The 8993-nt window shown below is 38.9% G+C and overlaps 1 long non-coding RNA gene across 1 annotated transcript; it reads left to right on the top strand.

Moving 5' to 3' along the window:
• The first annotated feature begins 2573 nt into the window (after positions 1 to 2573).
• On the top strand, positions 2574 to 8460 carry LOC138925442 (uncharacterized). Its single transcript, XR_011441619.1, has 3 exons — positions 2574 to 3014; positions 5581 to 5664; positions 5857 to 8460. It is a non-coding gene; the product is annotated as an uncharacterized lncRNA (long non-coding RNA).
• The last annotated feature ends 533 nt before the right edge of the window (positions 8461 to 8993 follow it).

Here is an 8993-nt window from a genome sequence, read left to right as displayed (position 1 = left end):
TCCCCACTTCATCACCAACGCTTCTCTCAAAGACTTAAGGGAAACGAAGGACGCATCCTTCTCATAAAGGGTGTAGATGTTTTTTGTCTTTCTTCATTCCCAAATGGAAATCCAATATTGTTTTACTTACATCAGGGACACAAGGTTAAATAATAAATGCCACTTATTGAGCATTCGTTTCCTGCCAGGTGCTGTGTAAGAAGTTCATACCTGCTCAATGTCATCAAGATTAGGCTACAGATTCTGAATGACGGTCTCACAGAGGATAAAGTAGGTGACCGCTGACTTCTCTGGGTCTGGGCCTGGCCGGTTGGTGTGGTACTCGGCTCTGAGGTTGGCGGCCGCCATAGGGATCTGGGGTATTTGACAGCCTCCTCTACCCCTTGTCTCCTCTGGGTGGGGAGGGATGGGATGGAGCAAGGAGACCAGGCTAGGCATTTTAAGGAATGTGGAGTGCTGGGACATCCCTCTTTAGACTCTCAGCCTGACTCCTTGAGAGGACCAGCTGCCGTCTCCTTCTAGAACACATCATCTTTTTCTTGGATGACCAAAGAAATTATTCATGAGTGAAATGAAGGGCTCCTTGTCTCCTTAGAGGATCTGAGCTCAGCGATGTGAAATGGGAGGACAATAATTGACCAATCATACATTTAAATGAATAAATTAGAACTCCAGTGAACACCAGCAATTTCACACCATAATTGACAATAAATGGCTACTTTTGAAAATAGTCCTGCAACGCACACTCAGCCATGGCAACCCCAAACTGAGAGGGGCCATTGCACTGCACGGGTGTGCTCTGGCCTCTGCGGTGGAATGCTTATGCCAGGAAAGTCAGAGCAAGGCATTTGGTGTCAGGGCCAGCCTTCACCGAAGTCCCATATCCTTATCCACTAGTGGAAGAGACCACCGTGGCTTTAGACCAGGAGAAAGATCGGTTGTGCATGCGTATTTCTTGTCTTGGACAAATGTTAAAACACAAGAGCCAAATCATGTAAAGATAACCTATACTTTCAAAAATCAATGTTTCTGTTGTGTTCTGGGGATTATATTTTCATTATAGAATATGCAATCACCTTTTCAACCCCCTCAAGTCCACCCTGCAAACTCAGTGCTTTCACATACCTCCAGATTTTCTATCTCCACTTACTGATTTTTGCTTCTTTGAAGTTTCAAAATTTTGAAGCATAGGACAACAAATCCAATACTCAAAAAATATTTTTCTTATTTATTGGTATATACCAAACAAGCTAGACAAATTGTCATGTGTTTAATATCTAAATATTTTCTATTAAAGGTGTACTTTCTCACATATGCATCAGAAAAGTGATTTGAAGCTCTTTTATTATATAATTTTGGTTGAAAGAGCTTCTTATTTTCTACAAAAAAAGACCAGTCCTTTAAAATTGTTTATTCATTTTGCAAACATTTATTTATGAACACTTCCTCTAAGCAGGGCACAGATACAGAGCGATGTTTAATGCAGTCCTACTTTTGAGGACAGACAATGGAATAATTTCTGTGTTACCAAAGAAGTGGTTTAACCCAGATGCCTAGGAATAAAAGAAGATTAAAATACAAGATTGAATAATCTAGTTTTCCCAAGGAGATCATCTGAGGAAAGACATATTAAATTCTTAGAAATTATTTCACAATCTTTTTTGACAAAGATGACTGAAATTAAAGTTAAAGCAATGTTTATTGCCCCTACTTGAATGCACACCCAATTATATAATATATTTTAGAATGTTAAGTGTGTGTGCAAATACAGTAGAATCAAGGGCAAAATTTTTCCTTGAAATCACGAGCTAAGAGTTTGAACATGATTCCGGACTTCTCTGTGTGTTCGCGTGTGTGTGTATTTGGTGGAGAATTGTGTACAAGCTTCAATAAATCTGAATTTAAGGTGTAGGCTTTTATCCAGGAAATGTATTACAAAGACTCTGGAGAAGAAGCAAGTTGATAATTTAATGAAAAACTTGGGAGATTCAGTGAAAACTAAGCTAAGGCATGTGCTGCCAGAGGCTTTTCTCAAATCTTCAGAACTTACTTTACCTTCAGGTATTTAAAAGTCAACACTGTTTTGATGTAAAGGTTTAAACAGCTTAGAGTTTTCTAACAGAGATTTAAAGTGTTTGGCGGGGGCAGGACAGTTAATCCTAGATCTGAATTCAGTTGAAATGCCTGATTCATTTTTTTAGAAAATCCTAATAGTTGGCAAGTGTTGGAAAGCGTTCTCTTCACGTGATCTACCTTTGATGTTTAAATTAATCTTCAAATGCTTTTCTGAGATCAAAGGCAAAGGCTGACAACTGATCTCCCCTGGCACCTCTGCTGAGGAAAATCAAAATGGGCACAGATGCTTTGTGATCCTGTATCCAGCTCCCATGTGCATTTTACGTATCTGCTGGATTGCTGCTTCCTAAGGGAGTCAGCGTAGGGCAGTGACGTCCCAGACAGGCCTTGGTTCTATCATGTTACAGGAGAGGAGACACAGAGCTCTGACGAATGGAATAACGTGCAGCGAGACTGTGAGTCAGGATAGTGAAGAGGAAATGCTCGAAGCCAACACTGAGATAAAACTCAGTTTCTTGGTACAGTTGGGACATAGGCTGAAATATCCATTTTTGGTGTTTAGAATTTAACCCTCAGGTTAGAAGAGAGGGCATCCTGGAGCCTCCTGTGGTGTAATGGAAAGAACTCTGGACAGGGAGGTCTGGAAAGCTGGGTCCATCCCAGTGAAGATCCGTATCCGATGGTTATAGAGGTGGCAGTCGATTGGAAGGGGTGGGGGCTCTTGGAGATCAGGGTTTTAGTTTCCCTCTTCCCCTTCCAACAGCCCCCATGAGTATGCCACTGGCCCCTGCTCCACCACTGCCTGTTGGAGTGTTCTTGAGCAAGTCACTGCCCTTTTCAGCCTCAGAATCCTCAGCTCCACAATGGAAATACTCCCACGCGCCTTGTTCAATGTGTGGTGTTGCTATAGAGTCGAGTCGTAGGAAACCACTGGTAAGGTAAGTAGCAGACTTTAAAGACTATGAAACATATTTTGGGCATGTGTGTGTGTGAAGGATTTTCCAGTCTCCTGTACTTGCTTATCTTTAACCTTGATTTTCTGCTGTATTTACTGTACATCCTCCTTTTATTTCATTTTATTTTTTAAATAAAGATTGTGTATACTTAAGGTGTACATGATGATTTGATATACATAGTGAAATGATTAACACAGACAAGTTCATTAATATTCTTTTCACATAGTTCCTATTTTTGTGTGTGTGTGGTGAGAGAACCTGAAATCTACTTTTAGCAAATTTCCAGTATACAATTCCAGTATTATTAACAGTAACTATAGTCATCATGCTGTACATTAGCTCCCCAGACTTATTCCTTCTACGTAACTACAGCTTTGTAAACTTTGACTGATATCTCCCCATTTACCCAACCTCCCACCCCTGCTAACCACCATTCTACTCTCTGCTTCTGTGTATTTGCCTTTTTAAGATTCCACCTATAAGTGAGATCATACAGTTGTTTTTTTTTTGTGTTTGGCTTATTTTAGTTAGCAAATGACTTCCAAGTTCATCCATGTTGTTGTAGTGGCAGGGTCTTCTTTTTTAAGACTAAATAATATTCCATTGTGTGTGTGTGTGTATATATATATATATATCTCTCTCACATTTTCTTATCCACTCATTCATTGACAGACATTTAGATTATTTACATATTTTAGCTGTTGTGAATAATGCTGCAATGAATGTGAGAGCACAGATATCTCTTCCAGGCACTAATTTCATTTCCTTTGGTTATATACCCCAAAGAGGGATTGCTGGGTCATGTGGTGTTTCTCTTTTTAGTTTTCTGAGGAACCTCCTTACTGTTTCCGTAATGTCTATACCAATCTATATCCCCACCAACACAGTACAAGACTTTCTTTTCTCCTCACCCTTGCCAACACTGATGCTTTGTTTTTTGGTAATTGCCAACCTAACAGGTATGAGGTGATATCTCTTTATGGTTTTGATTTGCATTTCCCTGATAAGCAGTGATATTGAGCACCTTTTCCTATACCTGTTGGTCATTTGTATGTCTTCTTCAGAAAAATGTCTATCCAGGTTCTTTGCCCATTAATTTTTTTTTTTGCTATTGTTGTATGATGCTTGAATTTCTTATAAATTTTGGGTATTAACCCCTCATTAGACATATGACTTGCAAATATTTTCTTCCAATCTGTGTGTTGCCTTTTTATTTTGTTGTTTCCTTTGCTGTGTGAAAGCTTTGTAGTTTGATGTAGTCTCACTTGTTTATTTTTGCTTTTTTTGTCTGAGTTTTTGGTGCCACATACGAAAAGTCATTGCCAAGGCCAAAGTCAAGGAGCTTTTTCCTACATTTTCTTCTAGAAGTTATGGTTTCAGGTCTTATGTATAAGTCTAATCCATTTTAAGTTTAATTTTGTGTATGGTGTAAGATAAGGGCCCAATGTCATTCTTTTCCACATGAATAGCCAGTTTTCCCGACACCATTTGTTGAAGAGACTATCCTTTCCCCATTGAGTATTGTTGGCACCCTTGTCAAATATGTTTTGACTGTATGTGCTTAGGTTTATTTCTGGGCTCTCTATTCTGTTCCATTGATATATATGTCTGTAGTATACTGTTTTCATTACTATTCTTTGTGATATAATTTGAAATCAGGAAGTGTGATGTGACTAACTCTGTTGTTCTTTCTCAAGTTTGCTTTTGCTATTTGGGGACTTTTGCTGTTTCATAGGAATTTTAGAATTATTTTTTCTAGTGGAATTTTTCTAGGCATTGCACTGAATCTGTAGATTACTTTGGGTAGTTTGGACATTTTAACAGTGTTAATTCTTCCAATCTATGAACACAGTACGTCTTTCCATATCTTTGTGTGTTCTTCAATTTCTCTCATCAATGTCTTATAGTTTTCAGTGTACAGATCTTTCATCTCCTTGGTAAAATTTATTCTTAATTATTTTATTCTTTTGGATGCTATAGTAAATGAGATTGTTTTATTGATTCATTTTTGGATAGATTTTTGTGGGTTTGAAGAAATGCAACTGATTTTTGCATGTTGATGTTGTATCCTGTAACTTTACTAAATATATTAGTTCTAACAGATTTTTTGTGCATATCTTCCTTCTTATGGCAGTAAATGTAGTAACCAAGAGGAAAGTAAGAGACAATAGAATTATTATAACTAAATTAACCAAATAAATTTCCTTTTTTTCCTAAGTTATTTACTTCATGCTGAAGCATTTCTTGAACTGAAATATTGGAGGCAACGACAACTCACTTTCCTGTTGCAGATTAAATCAGAAAGGCAGCGGGGCTCCAGATCAAACAGAGTCCTCAAGATTAGTTTCTTCTAGTTTGCCAGAGGGCCCTGTGCATGCAGCCCATCCTGTGTGGTTTTCAGGCCTCTCACTTTGACAATGAGAGCAAAGTTAACCTTTTCACGTGATGTTTGTAAGAAAATGAGTAAGAGCTCCAATGCTTAGTTAAAAGTGAAGAGGTCTCTAAGTGCCCAGTGATAATGGTGATTTTTTTTTTCTTTTTTTCATAGGAAGATTGGCCCAGAGCTAACATCCGTGCCCATCTTCCTCTATTTAATATGTGGGATGCCTGCCACAGCATGGCTTGATGAGTGGTGAGTAGGTCCACGCCCAGGATCCGGGCCTGCGAACCCTGTGCCACCAAAGTACAGCACAGGAACTTAACCGCTGCGCCACTGGGCGGGCTCCTATAATGGCGATTTTGATAACAATTGTACTGGGGACTCCTTCCTGGGAAGTGGTTTGCTGGCGCCTTCATTCTGATTTCTTCTCCTAACTTGTCTCAGCTTGTGCAGATCCAAATGCTGCAGAAGGGAAGGATGCTACCGTACTAAAGGGCTGATTGAGTTTGTGCTGTGCAGTAATGAGAGCTGGGATCCTGCTACAACAGCAATTAGCATCGCTGACCTGTGAGGGAGAACAAGCCCAGAGAAAACAGGCTTGGAGTGAAATCAGTGCAGGCTCAGTCATCAACTCTATTCGCCCAGATCTCTGGAGAGAGTGTGTACAGGTGCACAGATCTGGGGGCTGACGGGAAGGGTAATATTAAAATATTTAACAGCTAGTAAGGCAGGAGCATGGACACTGCTGGTCAGAAGGTAGAGATGGAGTGGGGTCCAAGACATTGTTCTGGGTGGTAGGAAGGTGGGAGAGTCCTGGAAAGGTGCCAGGGTGGCTGGGGCTGTGGGAGTGGAACTATGAGAAGAGAGGATTGGAGAGGCCTTGGGGAGGGGCTGTTTATTAGCCCGTACAAAACCATTTCAATATTTCAGTAACTGGTGCAGCTGTAATAATATGGACTACCTGTCCTGTGGAAAGATGTACTTTTGATCTTAGCCAAAGTATTGGTCTTGGACAAATAATTTTACCCCTCTGACTCTCAGTTCCTCCATCTGGAAAGTAGGGATGTTAGTAACACATACTTTGTAAAGTTGCCCTGAGGGTTAAATGAGATAATGTATGAAAAATGCCGAGCTTAGTGCCTGGCCAGCAGAAAGTGCTCCATAAGTGGCAGCTGTTACATTATTACGGTTATATGCTTTCTCCTGTTGTGACTGATATTTTAAATGGAAACAGCTTGGTATGTATTGAGCCCTTTTCTGGAAGAGATTAGATATTGCTGTTTAGATTTTATTTGTGCATAGATTTCTGCTTAAATTTTATGATAATCTTACAAACACTGACAGGAGAAAATGCAAAAATAATGCTTTAATTTGTGTGCTATTACTACTCTAACTAAATAGTAACGGGCTCACAGATTAAGAGTTTCTCAGATGTAGTGAAAGTCTTGACTATGCAATGTAAAAAGAATTTCTTTATTCTTTTCAAGTCATTGGGGCACCTCATCTGAATCACAGACATGCCTAGCAGCTTTTTTGTTATCCTGCTATTGGACAAGGTCATTGAAAGGGCTAAATGAAATGAACTCAGATGAGAATGAATCTTATTTAAATTTTTCTTAATCTTAACAAAATGCCTTAGAACATTCAAGACACGCACATTGGTCAGAGAAATGTTATGAAATATTATATGCATAGAATTATTTTGAATGTACAAAGGAGCTTGCTAACTAAAAGAATATTTTGAAGCAAATAACTTTTTCTAATTTTTTTTTTTTTTTTTTTTTACTATTTTTTTTTTTTTTTTTTAAGATTTTAGTTTTTCCTTTTTCTCCCCAAAGCCCCCCGGTACATAGTTGTGTATTCTTCGTTGTGGGTTCTTCTAGTTGTGGCATGTGGGACGCTGCCTCAGCGTGGTCTGATGAGCAGTGCCATGTCCGCGCCCAGGATTCGAACTAACGCAACACTGGGCTGCCTGCAGCGGAGTGCGCGAACTTAACCACTCGGCCACGGGGCCAGCCCCAACTTTTTCTAATTTTTTATTTTACACAATTTCCCTCTCCCATATTTACTTAAATGGTTGCAGGCATGGTGTCTGTGTGTGCACGCACACACATATTTGTTGTAGCATACGTTCTTTTTTTTTATAAATGGCTTTATTGAAATATAGTTCACATATCCTATAATTTATCCATTTAAAGTGTACAATTCAATGGTTTTTAGTATATTCACAGAGTGTACAACAATCACCACAGTTTTTGAAAATTTGAATTACCCCAAAGAGTGTGTTTAATTTTCACGTAGTGTGTTTGGTTTTAACATAGTTGTGAATTTCCCAAATTTCTTTTATTAGTTTCTAATTTCATTTTATTGTGACCCGAGAACATAGTTTGTATGATTTCAGTTCTTTGAACTTTGGGGGATTGTGTTATGGCCTAGTATATGTCTTTTCCTGGAGAATGTTCCATCGGCACCTGAGAAGAAAGCGTTCTGCTACTGTTGGGTGGAGTGTTCTGCAGATGTGTTACATCTAGTTGGTTTACCGATTGGTCGTCTTCAATTCCCTTGTTGATCGTCTGCATGCTTTTCTATCCATTATCCATTATCCCCTCCAATATTGGGGGACTGAAGTCTCCAGTTACTATTGATGCATTGTCTATTTCTCCCTTCAGTCCGTCAGTTTTGCTTCATGTATTTCGGGGCTTCCTGTGAGATCCTGTAGCCCCAGCCTGGGAGCTGGGGAGAGGGAGCCCAGTGGTCTTAGCGGCACCCCCAGGAGTAGAGTTTCTATCTTGCTGAGCTGATTGTAACTCAGATGCAGATTCTGTCTATTCTTACTGACATTTAGTAGATTTTCTTGAATAAATGTTTTTCTATTTGCTGTATGCCCTGAGGAAAATTTCCAGAGATTTTAAATGGCTGTTTTTTGTTAATAAATTTCGCCAGTTATAATTGTTCCGCTGGGGGGAAGGTCCATGGTTCTCCTTATGCTGCTATTCTGGAAGTTTCCTTCCTGTATGTTCTTTTAAATCATTAAAAAACAAAAGAACTCACAACATGTCTGTGATAAACAGGGATTTGGGGCTCTAAGCTAAAGTGTTACTCTTGGACACAGGATTTATTATTCTTGTACAACAGTCACTGTTAAGCCATTTATATTGAGTTTCTTCACTACGTGGTACGGTGTGTACAAAGAAATTAAAGCAAATAGTCTTGGTTGTTCAGAAGCTTATATAACAAAAACAGTCCTTTAGTAGGCATTAGATTATTTAGAGGTTCTTGCTGAGTGTTTGCCTAAATAGCCAAATATGTAAATGGAAGTTCATTCTCTTGTTTTCACAGACTATAGTTTAGATACAAGTCCTTATATGTCAGAAAGGAACTTGATAAATGAAACCTTGCTTCCCAGGAATCCTGAGAATTGCTGAAAATCTGATGTCTTCTAAAACAATCTGAGGAACCAGGGAAGTAAAATGAATGACACAAATGTGACTTCCAAGGATTACCATTATGTTTTAGACCAGTAATTCCTCTGGAGTTAAAAGTTTCTAAACATTAGAAACAAATGTTAAGTAAATGATTTA

Source organism: Equus caballus, chromosome 8 (assembly GCF_041296265.1).
Source record: "Equus caballus isolate H_3958 breed thoroughbred chromosome 8, TB-T2T, whole genome shotgun sequence".
Lineage (NCBI taxonomy): Eukaryota > Metazoa > Chordata > Mammalia > Perissodactyla > Equidae > Equus > Equus caballus.
The sequence above is the reverse complement of the archived record's forward strand: the minus strand, read 5'-3'. Positions and strand labels throughout refer to the sequence as shown.